General features: G+C 48.4%; 11 non-coding genes across 11 annotated transcripts; all 11 read left to right on the top strand.

The window, feature by feature from the left end:
* The first annotated feature begins 5,568 nt into the window (after positions 1-5,568).
* LOC135647343 (5S ribosomal RNA) lies at positions 5,569-5,687 on the top strand. Its single transcript, XR_010500083.1, has one exon. It is a non-coding gene; the product is annotated as a 5S ribosomal RNA (ribosomal RNA).
* Positions 5,688-6,234: 547 nt separating this feature from the next.
* Positions 6,235-6,353, top strand: LOC135647628 (5S ribosomal RNA). Its single transcript, XR_010500362.1, has one exon. It is a non-coding gene; the product is annotated as a 5S ribosomal RNA (ribosomal RNA).
* A 548-nt stretch (positions 6,354-6,901) lies between these two features.
* Positions 6,902-7,020, top strand: LOC135648117 (5S ribosomal RNA). The gene has a single exon (XR_010500807.1). It is a non-coding gene; the product is annotated as a 5S ribosomal RNA (ribosomal RNA).
* A 548-nt stretch (positions 7,021-7,568) lies between these two features.
* Positions 7,569-7,687, top strand: LOC135646273 (5S ribosomal RNA). Its single transcript, XR_010499031.1, has one exon. It is a non-coding gene; the product is annotated as a 5S ribosomal RNA (ribosomal RNA).
* A 756-nt stretch (positions 7,688-8,443) lies between these two features.
* Positions 8,444-8,562, top strand: LOC135647291 (5S ribosomal RNA). Its single transcript, XR_010500032.1, has one exon. It is a non-coding gene; the product is annotated as a 5S ribosomal RNA (ribosomal RNA).
* A 549-nt stretch (positions 8,563-9,111) lies between these two features.
* LOC135647635 (5S ribosomal RNA) lies at positions 9,112-9,230 on the top strand. The gene has a single exon (XR_010500369.1). It is a non-coding gene; the product is annotated as a 5S ribosomal RNA (ribosomal RNA).
* Positions 9,231-9,778: 548 nt separating this feature from the next.
* LOC135647485 (5S ribosomal RNA) lies at positions 9,779-9,897 on the top strand. Its single transcript, XR_010500222.1, has one exon. It is a non-coding gene; the product is annotated as a 5S ribosomal RNA (ribosomal RNA).
* A 548-nt stretch (positions 9,898-10,445) lies between these two features.
* LOC135647377 (5S ribosomal RNA) lies at positions 10,446-10,564 on the top strand. The gene has a single exon (XR_010500116.1). It is a non-coding gene; the product is annotated as a 5S ribosomal RNA (ribosomal RNA).
* Positions 10,565-10,904: 340 nt separating this feature from the next.
* LOC135647391 (5S ribosomal RNA) lies at positions 10,905-11,023 on the top strand. Its single transcript, XR_010500130.1, has one exon. It is a non-coding gene; the product is annotated as a 5S ribosomal RNA (ribosomal RNA).
* A 548-nt stretch (positions 11,024-11,571) lies between these two features.
* LOC135647445 (5S ribosomal RNA) lies at positions 11,572-11,690 on the top strand. The gene has a single exon (XR_010500182.1). It is a non-coding gene; the product is annotated as a 5S ribosomal RNA (ribosomal RNA).
* Positions 11,691-12,238: 548 nt separating this feature from the next.
* On the top strand, positions 12,239-12,357 carry LOC135647290 (5S ribosomal RNA). Its single transcript, XR_010500031.1, has one exon. It is a non-coding gene; the product is annotated as a 5S ribosomal RNA (ribosomal RNA).
* The last annotated feature ends 358 nt before the right edge of the window (positions 12,358-12,715 follow it).

Genomic DNA, 12,715 nt, shown 5'->3' with positions numbered 1-12,715 from the left:
TAAAAGATTGCCCTTTGAACAAGAAGAAAGAGTCACTGCCTCTTAAATCATCTTCCCATGTCAGAGTGTATGCTATCACTGAATATGATTCTTAAACTTTTGAAATTAGTGATCGAAGGTATTATGCATGTTTATGAAAGAATGTAAATATTTGTTTGACCATGGGTCCTATCTACGATTTGATTCGTAATATTTTGCTTATCACTTGGGTATTCAACCTAGACCACTGTATTATGTGATATATGTAAGTACAATAATTGGAGATTCTTTGATAACGAACTTGAATCTGGTCCTCTTGTCTGATTTTTGTTGGAAAACTTGAACTTTTGCTGATTTAGTTCTCCTAGAGATTTGAAGTTATGATATTATACTTGGTATGGATTGGCTATTTTCCTATCATACCAGTATGGATTAGTACATAACCAATGATCACTTTTTGCATATTTGATCAGCCGATCCTTTATTTTGAGAGTATTGGACATTATTTATCTCCTTGCCTAATGTATCCCAGGATGACTTGTTTGGATTACCTCCAAATGTGAATTTGCTTTTGATTTGATCCTTGGGATAATCCCAATATCTAAGCCTCTCTACACAAGGATATCATTTGAGTAAGTGGGATTAGAAAAGCAACTACAAGGATTATTAAATGAGGATTTTATTTGGCTTAATATTTCATCATGGGGTGCTCCGGTGTTAGTTAAAAAGATGTATGAAACATTGAGGCTTTGTAATGATTATAGACAATTGAATCAGGTGACCATCAAAAATGAGTATTTTCTGAAGTAACGACTTGCTTGATTAACTGCAGGGTGCGCAAGTATTTTTAGAAATTGATTGAAGGTCGGGTTACCGTCTATTAAGGATCAAGGAGGAGAATATTTCGGTCACTCGTGGATAATTATGTAATTGTATTGTACCGGTGAAATTATTTGAGAGCAGGAGGAGGAAATAAAGAAATCATACTCCTAATCTTTTCATCGATTGAGCTATGATTAATTTAGAGGACTAAATTTTCTTTTAAGGGGGGGAGAGTGTAATATCCCTCACTTTTAAAAATTATTAATAAAGATTTATTTATAAATCGGAGGACCTATATGTAAATATGGAAATTTTAAGGACTAAACTGTTAAGTTGTAAAAAGAAGAAAATAAATAAAACCGAAAATTTCGGTTTTATCCCACCGCCTCCCACGCTCTCTCTGTTTCTCTCTCTCTGTTTCTTCGCGAAACAGAGAGAAGCGGTGGGGCGTGGGGAGAAGAAGAAGAGAAGTAGAGGGAGAAGAAGAAGAGGGAAAAGAAGAGAGGGAGAAGAGAAGAAAAGAAGAAGTAGAAGAGGGGGAAGATGGAGAGGAGAAAGAGAGGCAGCTGCAGCAGCTAGGGCTGCAGCACCTCTGTTTCCCGCAGGTGGAAACAGAGGAGAGGATGTGTGGGGCGTTGAGGATGAAAAGGGAAGAAGAAGAAGAAGAAGAAGAAGAAGAAGAAGAAGAGAGGAGGATAGCTGCGGCAAAGCTGCAGCGAGGAGATGTGTGGCCTTGGGGAGGAAAAGGGAAGAAGAGAAGAAGAAGGGGAAGCAGGAGAAGAGGTTGTGATACCTCTGTTCCCTGCAGAGGAAACAGAGGAGAGGGTGTGTGTGACGCCGGGAAGAAGAAGGGGAGGAAGGAGAAGAAGAGAAGAAGAAGAAAGGAAGGAGAAGGAAGAGGAGAAGGGAAAGAAGTAGCTGCGGTTGCGGCTGTGGCAGCTGCAGCTATGGCAGGGAAAGAGGAAGAGAAAGGAAGAAGGGAAGGAGAGGAAGAAGAGAAGGGAAAGAAGGGGCTGCGGCTGCGGCGATGGCAGCTGCAGTTGGAAGAGAAGAAGGAGAGGAAGATGAGCAGGGGAGGAAGAAGAGGCTGTGGCCGTGGCTGAGGCTGCGACTGCAGCAGTGCAGCTGGGAAAGAAGAGAAGGAAAGGAAGAAGAAGAGAAAGGAAAAGGGAAGAAGAGAGGAAGAGGAGAAGGAGAGGCAGCTGTGGCAGTGGCAGCTGCAGCTGGAAGAGAAGGAGAGGAAATAGAGCAGGGGAGAAAGAAAGAGGCTGCGGCTGTGGTGGCTGCGGCCATGGTTGCGACTGCGACTGCGGCAGTTGCAGTTGGGAAAGAAAAGAGAGAAAAGGGGGAAAAAGGGGCTGCGGACGGGATTGCGGCCGCAGCGGCAGCGACTGCGTATGCAGCAGTTATGTCTGCGAGAGAAGGGAGGAAGGAAGTTAGTGCGGTGGAAGGGGCTGCGATTGGGAAAGAAAAAGAAGGAATGAGAGTAAGAGAGAGCAGGTGACTGTGCCCCGATGTTTGACACGTGGTGTAGTTGCGAAGAAAGGAAGAAAACAGGAGCACAAAACGAAACAGAGAGAGGACACGGAGGAAAAGTAGAAGGATTTGGGCTGGCACCTTCTTTGGATCTTTGGATCGAAATCCTTGAAAGGCAAGTGTTCTAACCTTTTTTATTGCAAGCTTTCTAATCTTTTCTCTTGCAAGTATCCTGATTGTTCCTCACTGCCATTTTTATCTCTACATTTGCTTTGAATATGAGGAACTTTGAATTGTTATAGCCTTGCATTTGATATATCTCCTGTTTAGACGTAACGATTCGAATCTGTGCAACTTCTGAGATTCTGACCTTTTGATACCGAGCTGCCTATAAGTCTTTGTTGGAAACTCTGATTTGTTCAAAACTGATTTCATTGGAAACTAGACTCGTAGACCTTTCCTTGATATATGGATTGAAAGATTTGGAATCCAAACACCTGTCCAGTTATCTGTTGAATATGACATTATGAATTCTGCCAACAGAGATTTTGTTCTACGACACTTGCTTACCAAATTATTTGTAACTCTCTCTGTTGGATAGCTCAATTCATATGAAGCCTGTCTTATCTGAAAGTATAATCCAATGATTATTTCTGAGTAAATTGGAGCACGATTGATAGTTTGAATCATTTGTTTAATGTGCCTTCTTTATTCTGCCAGAAATCGAGCTTTGGTCGATTTCTCATAATCTGGTTTCATTCCTTTGGAAATTGATATCCTTTAGTTTTCTTATTCAATTGAGCTTTATATTATTGCTTTGAATTCTTGTATGCTCTTGTCCTTAAAATTATTTGCATTCTTGAAAACTATTGTGTAACGTTTATGCTATATCGTATTGACTCATATAGGCACATGTATATCCTATTGTTCCGCATTTGCTTTCGATGTGCCTATTCCAGTTTCATTCCTTTGGACATTGAATTCATCAAATCTTCTTATTGAATTGAGTTATATGTGATTGCTTGGATTCCATATGTGCCCTTGCTTTCAATTCCTTTCAAATCTGAATATACTTGTGAAAGATTATTGCTTACTTCGGATTGACTCGTAAAGGCACATGTACGCTTTGTTGTTCCGCGTGTGCTTCCGATATATGCTACTTATTGTTGAAACTGCCCCTTTTGTACTCTGGTGTGTGGGATTGTCTGGACCTTTGCCAGAAATGGTAAAGGGTATGCGCTGATTTGCCCGCTTTGTGGGGTCCCGCTATGTGGGATATTCTGGTATGCGCTTATTTGCCCGCTTTGTGGGGTCCCGCTATGTGGGATATTGCTTAGAGCCTGCATTGCTCTGCCGGCCCCCTTTGACTTCACCTAGACGTGGGTGGATGGAGCTCCCAGACGTGGGAGACTTTTGTCAGGTGGTCATTTAGAAATGGATGAATCACATTCTGACTGAGATCCCACTACACCTTCTGTATGTTTGATATGATATCCAGAGCTTTGGTTATGTGTTTCTGTACATGCTTTGGATAAGATTGATATGTTTGCAACGTCAAAGACGACGTTTGAGCTTCTGTACGATATTTGTTTTTGTTATGCTCTGAAATGCTTCATTCACTAATAATATGCTTCGAAATGTTCCATATGTCGTTGATATGCTCCGGAACATTTCATCTGCCATTGATATGCTCCAATTACTCTGTGCTCCATTTGCTATGAACTGATATGTTCTGAAATGTCCTATCTGCCATTGATAAGCTCAGATATGTTTCCTTTGTTACTGATATGCTCCAATTACTCTGTGCTCCATTTGCTATGAACTGATATGTTCTGAAATGTCCTATCTGCCATTGATATGCTCCTATTACTCTGTGCTCCATTTGCTATGAACTGATATGTTCTGAAATATCCTATCTGCCATTGATATGCTCCAATTACTCTGTGCTCCATTTGCTATGAACTGATATGTTCTGAAATGTCCTATCTGCCATTGATATGTTCCAATTACTCTATGTTCCATTCGGTATGGATCAACTATGTTTTGAATGACATGATACGTATGATTTGGTATCTATTGAGATGGTATCCTTGAGAATTCTTGTATTCTGCCTTGCATTATGATACCTTACTTGTTTGAAATCGTTCCTTTTGTTCTGAATATGCTTTGTCACTTGCTGAGCCGTTTTTAGCTCACTCCGTTGTTATATAAATCTTTCAGGTCAGCTTGTCACTCTTCGAGATGTTTGATTTGGGCTGAGGCAGTGGATAGCTATTCAGAATTATGGGCAAGTCTGGGTGGTTATTATGATATTGTTGTATAAGTATGTTTTGTATGTAATGAAATGTTGTCGATGAATCGAAATGGATATACTGTGTAAAAGTGTTAGGAGATCTCTCTTATTTGGAATTTTCGGAATGTTAAGTCTAGTTTACGATGATATGAACTTGTGGTAAATGGTTGGAGTTCTGATTGTATAATTTATTTAGCTTGTGGATTTATAAATGTTGTTCATGTTTGTCAAGTTGGCTTGGGTTGCCATGAATGTGAATTATCGAGTGATGTGATATATGATTATAAACTGCACAGGTTTTATAGATGTGAATTTGAATAGAATGTTTTTCAGTGTCCTCAAACGTTAGTTTGGATCCTGGATTGATCCGTGATGAAAATTTTAAAAATCATGGATATTTTGAGGGGCGTGACATGGGTGACCCCCTGGGAAGTCCTCGTGTTGCACTCCTTTTTGCGCCCCGAGCAGCCAAAAGACTTGCTTAACTCTCTTTTACGCTTTTCGATTCTTTCAGCATTATGGCCAACAATAAATATATCGTTAACGTATAGCAGGAGAATAATGAAATCATCATCTAAAAATTTCTTCGTAAACATGCAATGATCTGATATGGTTCTAGGATGGATGACCCCCTGGGAAGTCCTCGTGTTGCACTCCTTTTTGCGCCCCGAGCGGCCAAAACCTCTCCCGTCGACCTCCGAGGCGATGGTTTTGGGCCTCGGAATTTGCCGTGACCGCTACGCAGTCAGTCTCGTGGGGCTCGGAGAGAGCTTTCCGGAATGGGGCCGCAATAGCGATTCTGAGTTCGTTCGAGAAAGTCCGGATGGTTTCGGCGCGCACTTGCCGTTTCCGGTACGCGGTTGGCCTCGTGGGCATCGGAGAGATCCGACGATGGCGATTCCGAGATCGTTCGAGAGGTTTTGGGGCGCGCAATGGGCTCCGGTCGTCGATACGCCATCCGCGATGTGCACAAAGGGGAGGGAGGACGCAAATAAAACGAGTGCGATCATACCAGCACTAAAGCACCGGATCCCATCAGAACTCTGAAGTTAAGCGTGCTTGGGCGAGAGTAGTACTAGGATGGGTGACCCCCTGGGAAGTCCTCGTGTTACACGCCTTTTTGCGCCCCGAGCGGCCAAAAGACTTGCTTAACTCTCCTTTACGCTTTTCGATTCTTCCAGCATTATGGCCAACAATAAATATATCGTTAACGTATAGCAGGAGAATAATGAAATCATCATCTAAAAATTTTTCGTAAACATGCAATGATCAGATATGGTTCTAGGATGGGTGACCCCCTGGGAAGTCGTCGTGTTGTACTCCTTTTTGCGCCCCGAGTGGCCAAAACCTCTCCCGTCGACCTCCGAGGCGATGGTTTTGGGCCTTGGAATTTGCCGTGACCGCTCCGTAGTAAGTCTCGTGGGGCTCTGACAGAGCTTTCCGGAATGGGGCCTCAATAGCGATTCCGAGTTCGTTCGAGAAAGTCCGGATGGTTTCGGCGCGCGCTTGCCGTGTCCGGTACGCGATCGGCCTCGTGGGCATCGGAGAGATCCGACGATGGCGATTCCGAGATCGTTCGAGAGGTTTCGGGGCGCGCAATGGGCTCCGGTCGTCGATACGCCGTCCGCGACGTGCACAAACGGGAGGGAGGACGCAAACAAAACAAGTGCGATCATACCAGCACTAAAGCACCGGATCCTATCAGAACTCCAATGTTAAGCGTGCTTGGGCGAGAGTAGTACTAGGATGGTTGACCCCCTGGGAAGTCCTCGTGTTGCACTCCTTTTTGCACCCCCAGCGGCCAAAAGACTTGCTTAAATCTCTTTTACGCTTTTCGATTCTTCCAGCATTATGGCCAACAATAAATATATCGTTAACGTATAGGAGGAGAATAATGAAATCATCTTCTAAAAATTTCTTCGTAAACATGCAATGATCAGATATGGTTCTAGGATGGGTGACCCCCTGGGAAGTCCTCGTGTTGCACTCCTTTTTACGCCCCGAGCGGCCAAAACCTCTCCCGTCGACCTCCGAGGCGATGGTTTTGGGCCTCGGAATTTGCCGTGACCGCTACACAGTCAGTCTCGTTGGGCTCGGAGAGAGTTTTCCGGAATGGGGCCACAATAGCGATTCCGAGTTCGTTCAAGAAAGTCCGGATGGTTTCGGCGCGCGCATGCCGTGTCCGGTACGCGGTCGGCCTCGTGGGCATCGGAGAGATCCAACGATGGCGATTCCGAGATCGTTCGAGAGGTTTCGGGGCGCGCAATGGGCTCCGGTCGTCGATACGCCGTACGCGACGTGCACAAAGGGGAGGGAGGACGCAAACAAAACGAGTGCGATCATACCAGCACTAAAGCACCGGATCCCATCAGAACTCCGAAGTTAAGCGTGCTTGGGCGAGAGTAGTACTAGAATGGGTGACCCCCTGGGAAGTCCTCGTGTTGCACTCCTTTTTGCGCCCCGAGCGGCCAAAAGACTTGCTTAACTCTCTTTTACGCTTTTCGATTCTTCCAGCATTATGGCCAACAATAAATATATCGTTAACATATATCAGGAGAATAATGAAATCATCATCGAAAAATTTCTTCGTAAACATGCAATGATCAGATATGGTTCTAGGATGGGTGACCCCCTGGGAAGTCCTCGTGTTGCACTCCTTTTTGCGCCCCGAGCGGCCAAAACCTCTCCCGTCGACCTCCGAGGCGATGGTTTTGGGCCTCGGAATTTGTCGTGACTGCTATGCAATCAGTCTCGTGGGGCTCGGAGAGAGCTTTCCGGAATGGGGGCCCAATAGCGATTCCGAGTTCGTTCGAGAAAGTCCGGATGGTTTCGGCGCGCGCATGCCGTGTCCGGTACGCGGTCGGCCTCGTGGGCATCGGAGAGATCCGACGATGGCGATTCCGAGATCGTTCGAGAGTTTTCGGGGCGCGCAATGGGCTCTGGTCGTCGATACGCCGTCCTCGACGTGCACAAAGGGGAGGGAGGACGCAAACAAAACGAGTGCGATCATACCAGCACTAAAGCACCGGATCCCATCAGAACTCCGAAGTGAAGCGTGCTTGGGCGGGAGTAGTACTAGGATGGGTGACCCCCTGGGAAGTCCTCGTGTTGCACTCCTTTTTGCGCCCCGAGCGGCCAAAATACTTGCTTAACTCTCTTTTACGCTTTTCGATTTTTCCACAATTATGGCCAACAATAAACATATCATTAATGTATAACAGGAGAATAATGAAATCATCATCTAAAAATTTCTTCGTAAACATGCAATGATCAGATATGGTTCTAGGATTGGTGACCCCCTGGGAAGTCCTCGTGTTGCACTCCTTTTTGCGCCCCGAGCGGCCAAAAGACTTGCTTAACTCTCTTTTACGCTTTTCGATTCTTCCAGCATTATGGCCAACCATAAATATATCGTTAACGTATAGGAGGATAATAATGAAATCGTCATCTAAAAATTTCTTCGTAAACAAGCAAATGATCTGATATGGTTCTAGGATGGGTGACCCCCTGGGAAGTCCTCGTGTTGCACTCCTTTTTGCGCCTCGAGCGGCCAAAACCTCTCCCGTCGACCTCCGAGGCGATGGTTTTGGGCCTCGGAATTTGCCGTGACCGCTACGCAGTCGGTCTCGTGGGGCTCGGAGAGAGTTGTCCGGAATGGGGCCGAAATAGCGATTCCGAGTTCGTTCGAGAAAGTCCAGATGGTTTCGGCGCGCGCTTGCCGTGTCCGGCACGCGGTCGGCCTCGTGGGCATCGGAGAGATCCGACGATGGCGATTCCGAGATCGTTCGAGAGGTTTCGGGGCGCGCAATGAGCTCCGGTCGTCGATACGCCGTCCGCGACATGCACAAAGGGTAGGGAGGACGCAAACAAAACGAGTGCGATCATACCAGCACTAAAGCACCGGATCCCATCAGAACTCCGAAGTGAAGCGTGCTTGGGCGGGAGTAGTACTAGGATGTGTGACCCCCTGGGAAGTCCTCGTGTTGCACTCCTTTTTGCACCCCGAGCGGCCAAAAGACTTGCTTAACTCTCTTTTACGCTTTTCGATTCTTCCAGCATTATGGCCAACCATAAATATATTGTTAAGGTATAGGAGGAGAATAATGAAATCGTCATCTAAAAATTTCTTCGTAAACAAGCAAATGATCTGATATGGTTCTAGGATGGGTGACCCCCTGGGAAGTCCTCGTGTTGCACTCCTTTTTGCGCCCCGAGCGACCAAAACCTCTCCTGTCGACCTCCGAGGCGATGGTTTTGGGCCTCGGAATTTGCCGTGACCGCTACGCAGTCGGTCTCGTGGGGCTCGGAGAGAGCTTTCCGGAATGGGGCCGCAATCGCGATTCCGAGTTCGTTCGAGAAAGTCCGGATGGTTTCGGCGCGCGCTTGCCGTGTCCGGCACGCGGTCGGCCTCGTGGGCATCGGAGAGATCCGACGATGGCGATTCCGAGATCGTTCGAGAGGTTTCGGGGGGCGCAATGGGCTCCGGTCGTCGATACGCCGTCCGCGACGTGCACAAAGGGGAGGGAGGACGCAAACAAAACGAGTGCGATCATACCAGCACTAAAGCACCGGATCCCATCAGAACTCCGAAGAGAAGCGTGCTTGGGCGGGAGTAGTACTAGGATGTGTGACCCCCTGGGAAGTCCTCATGTTGCACTCCTTTTTGCGCCCCGAGCGGCCAAAATACTTGCTTAACTCTCTTTTACGCTTTTCGATTCTTCCAGCATTATGGCCAACAATAAATATATCGTTAACGTATAGCAGGAGAATAATGAAATCATCATCTTAAAATTTCTTCGTAAACATGCAATGATCATATATGGTTCTAGGATGGGTGACCCCCTGGGAAGTCCTCGTGTTGTACTCCTTTTTGCGCCCCAAGCGGCCAAAACCTCTCCTGTCGACCTCCGAGGTGATAGTTTTGGGCCTCGGAATTTGCCGTGACTGCTACACAGTCGGTCTCGTGGGGCTTGAAGAGAGCTTTCCGGAATGGGGCCGCAATAGCGATTCCGAGTTCATTCGAGAAAGTCCAGATGGTTTCGGCGCGCGCTTGCCGTGTCCGGCACGCGGTCAGCCTCGTGGGCATCGGAGAGATCCGACGATGGTGATTCCGAGATCGTTCGAGAGGTTTCGGGGCGCGCAATGGGCTCCGGTCGTCGATACGCCGTCCGCGACGTGCACAAAGGGGAGGGAGGATGCAAACAAAATGAGTGCGATCATACCAGCACTAAAGCACCGGATCCCATCAGAACTCCGAAGTGAAGCGTGCTTGGGCGGGAGTAGTACTAGGATGTGTGACCCCCTGGGAAGTCCTCGTGTTGTACTCCTTTTTGCGCCCCGAGCGGCCAAAAGACTTGCTTAACTCTCTTTTATGCTTTTCGATTCTTCCAGCATTATGGCCAACCATAAATATATCATTAACGTATAGGAGGAGAATAATGAAATCATCGTCAAAAAATTTCTTCGTAAACAAGCAATGATCAGATATGGTTCTAGGATGGGTGACCCCCTGGGAAGTCCTCGTGTTGCACTCCTTTTTGCGCCCCGAGCGGTCAAAACCTCTCCCGTCGACCTCTGAGGCGATGGTTTTGGGCCTCAGAATTCGCCGTGGCCGCTCCGCAGTCAGTCTCGTGGGGCTCGGACAGAGCTTTCCGGAATGGGGCCGCAATAGCGATTCCGAGTTCGTTCGAGAAAGTCCGGATGGTTTCGGCGCGCGCTTGCCGTGTCCGTGACGCGGTCGGCCTCGTGGGCATCAGAGAGATCCGACGATGGCGATTCCGAGATCGTTCGAGAGGTTTCGGGGCGCGCAATGGGCTTTGGTCGTCGATACGCCGTCCACGACCTGCACAAAGGGGAGGGAGGGCGCAGACAAAACGAGTGTGATCATACCAGCACTAAAGCACCGGATCCTATTAGAACTCCGAAGTTAAGCGTGCTTGGGTGAGAGTAGTACTAGGATGGGTGACCCCATGGGAAATCCTCATGTTGCACTCCTTTTTGCGCCCCGAGCGACAAAACCTCTCCCGTCGACCTCCGAGGCGATGGTTTTGGGCCTCGGAATTTGCCGTGACCGCTACGCAGTCAGTCTCGTGGGGCTTGGACAGAGCTTTCCGGAATGCGGCCGCAATAGCGATTCCGAGTTCGTTCGTGAAAGTCCGGATGGTTTCGGCGCGCACTTGCCGTGTTCGGCACGCGGTCGGCCTCGTGGGCATCGGAGAGATCCGACGATGGCGATTCCGAGATCGTTCGAGAGGTTTCGGGGCGCGCAATGGGCTCCGGTCGTCGATACGCCGTCCGCGACCTGCATAAAGGGGAGGGAGGATGCAAACAAAACGAGTGCGATCATACTAGCACGAAAGCACCAGATCCCATCAGAACTCCGAAGTTAAGCGTGCTTGGGCGAGAGTAGTACTAGGATTGGTGACCCCCTGGGAAGTCCTCGTGTTGCACTCCTTTTTGCGCCCCGAGCGGCCAAAAGACTTGCTTAACTCTCTTTTACGCTTTTCGATTCTTCCAGCATTATGGCCAACAATAAATATATCGTTAACGTATAGCAGGAGAATAATGAAATCATCATCTAAAAATTTCGTCGTAAACATGCAATGATCAGATATGGTTCTAGGATGGGTGACCCCCTGGGAAGTCCTCGTGTTGCACTCCTTTTTGCGCCCCGAGCGGCCAAAACCTCTCCCGTCGACCTCCGAGGCGATGGTTTTGGGCCTCGGAATTTGCCGTGACCGCTACGCAGTCGGTCTCGTGGGGCTCGAAGAGAGCTTTCCGGAATGGGGCCGCAATAGCGATTCCGAGTTCATTCAAGAAAGTCCGGATGGTTTCGGCGCGCGCTTGCCGTGTCCGGCACGCGGTCGGCCTCGTGGGCATCGGAGAGATCCGAAGATGGCGATTCCGAGATCGTTCGAGAGGTTTCGGGGCGCGCAATGGGCTCCGGTCGTCGATACGCCGTCCGCGACGTGCACAAAGGGGAGGGAGGACGCAAACAAAACGAGTGCGATCATTCCAGCACTAAAGCACCGGATCCCATCAGAACTCCGAAGTGAAGCGTGCTTGGGCGGGAGTAGTACTAGGATGTGTGACCCCCTGGGAAGTCCTCGTGTTGCACTCCTTTTTGCGCCCCGAGCGGCCAAAAGACTTACTTAACTCTCTTTTACGCTTTTCGATTCTTCCAGCATTATGGCCAACCATAAATATATCGTTAACGTATAGGAGGAGAATAATGAAATCATCATCTAAAAATTTCTTCGTAAACAAGCAATGATCAGATGTGGTTCTAGGATGGGTGACCCCCTGGGAAGTCCTCGTGTTGCACTCCTTTTTGCGCCCCGAGCAGCCAAAACCTCTCCCGTCGACCTCCGAGGCGATAGTTTTGGGCCTCGGAATTTGCCGTGACCGCTACGCAGTCGGTCTCGTGGGGCTCGGAGAGAGTTGTCCGGAATGGGGCCGCAATAGCGATTCCGAGTTCGTTCGAGAAAGTCCAGATGGTTTCGGCGCGCGCTTGCCGTGTCCGGCACGCGGTCGGCCTCGTGGGCATCGGAGAGATCCGACGATGGCGATTCCGAGATCGTTTGAGAGGTTTCGGGGCGCGCAATGAGCTCCGGTCGTCGATACGCCGTCCGCGACGTGCACAAAGGGGAGGGAGGACGCAAACAAAACGAGTGCGATCATACCAGCACTAAAGCACCGGATCCCATCAGAACTCCGAAGTGAAGCGTGCTTGGGCGGGAGTAGTACTAGGATGTGTGACCCCCTGGGAAGTCCTCGTGTTGCACTCCTTTTTGCGCCCCGAGCGGCCAAAAGACTTGCTTAACTCTCTTTTACGCTTTTCGATTCTTCTAGCATTATGGCCAACCATAAATATATCGTTAACGTATAGGAGGAGAATAATGAAATCGTCATCTAAAAATTTCTTCGTAAACAAGAAAATGATCTGATATGGTTCTAGGATGGGTGACCCCCTGGGAAGTCCTCGTGTTGCACTCCTTTTTGCGCCCCGAGCGGCCAAAACCTCTCCCGTCGACCTCCGAGGCGATGGTTTTGGGCCTCGGAATTTGCCGTGACCGCTACGCAGTCGGTCTCGTGGGGCTCGGAGAGAGCTTTCCGGAATGGGGCCGCAATAGCGATTCCGAGTTC

This window comes from Musa acuminata, chromosome BXJ3-8, assembly GCF_036884655.1.
Source record: "Musa acuminata AAA Group cultivar baxijiao chromosome BXJ3-8, Cavendish_Baxijiao_AAA, whole genome shotgun sequence".
NCBI lineage: Eukaryota > Viridiplantae > Streptophyta > Magnoliopsida > Zingiberales > Musaceae > Musa > Musa acuminata.
Note: the sequence above shows the minus strand (reverse complement) of the source record. Positions and strands in the feature narration are given on the sequence as shown.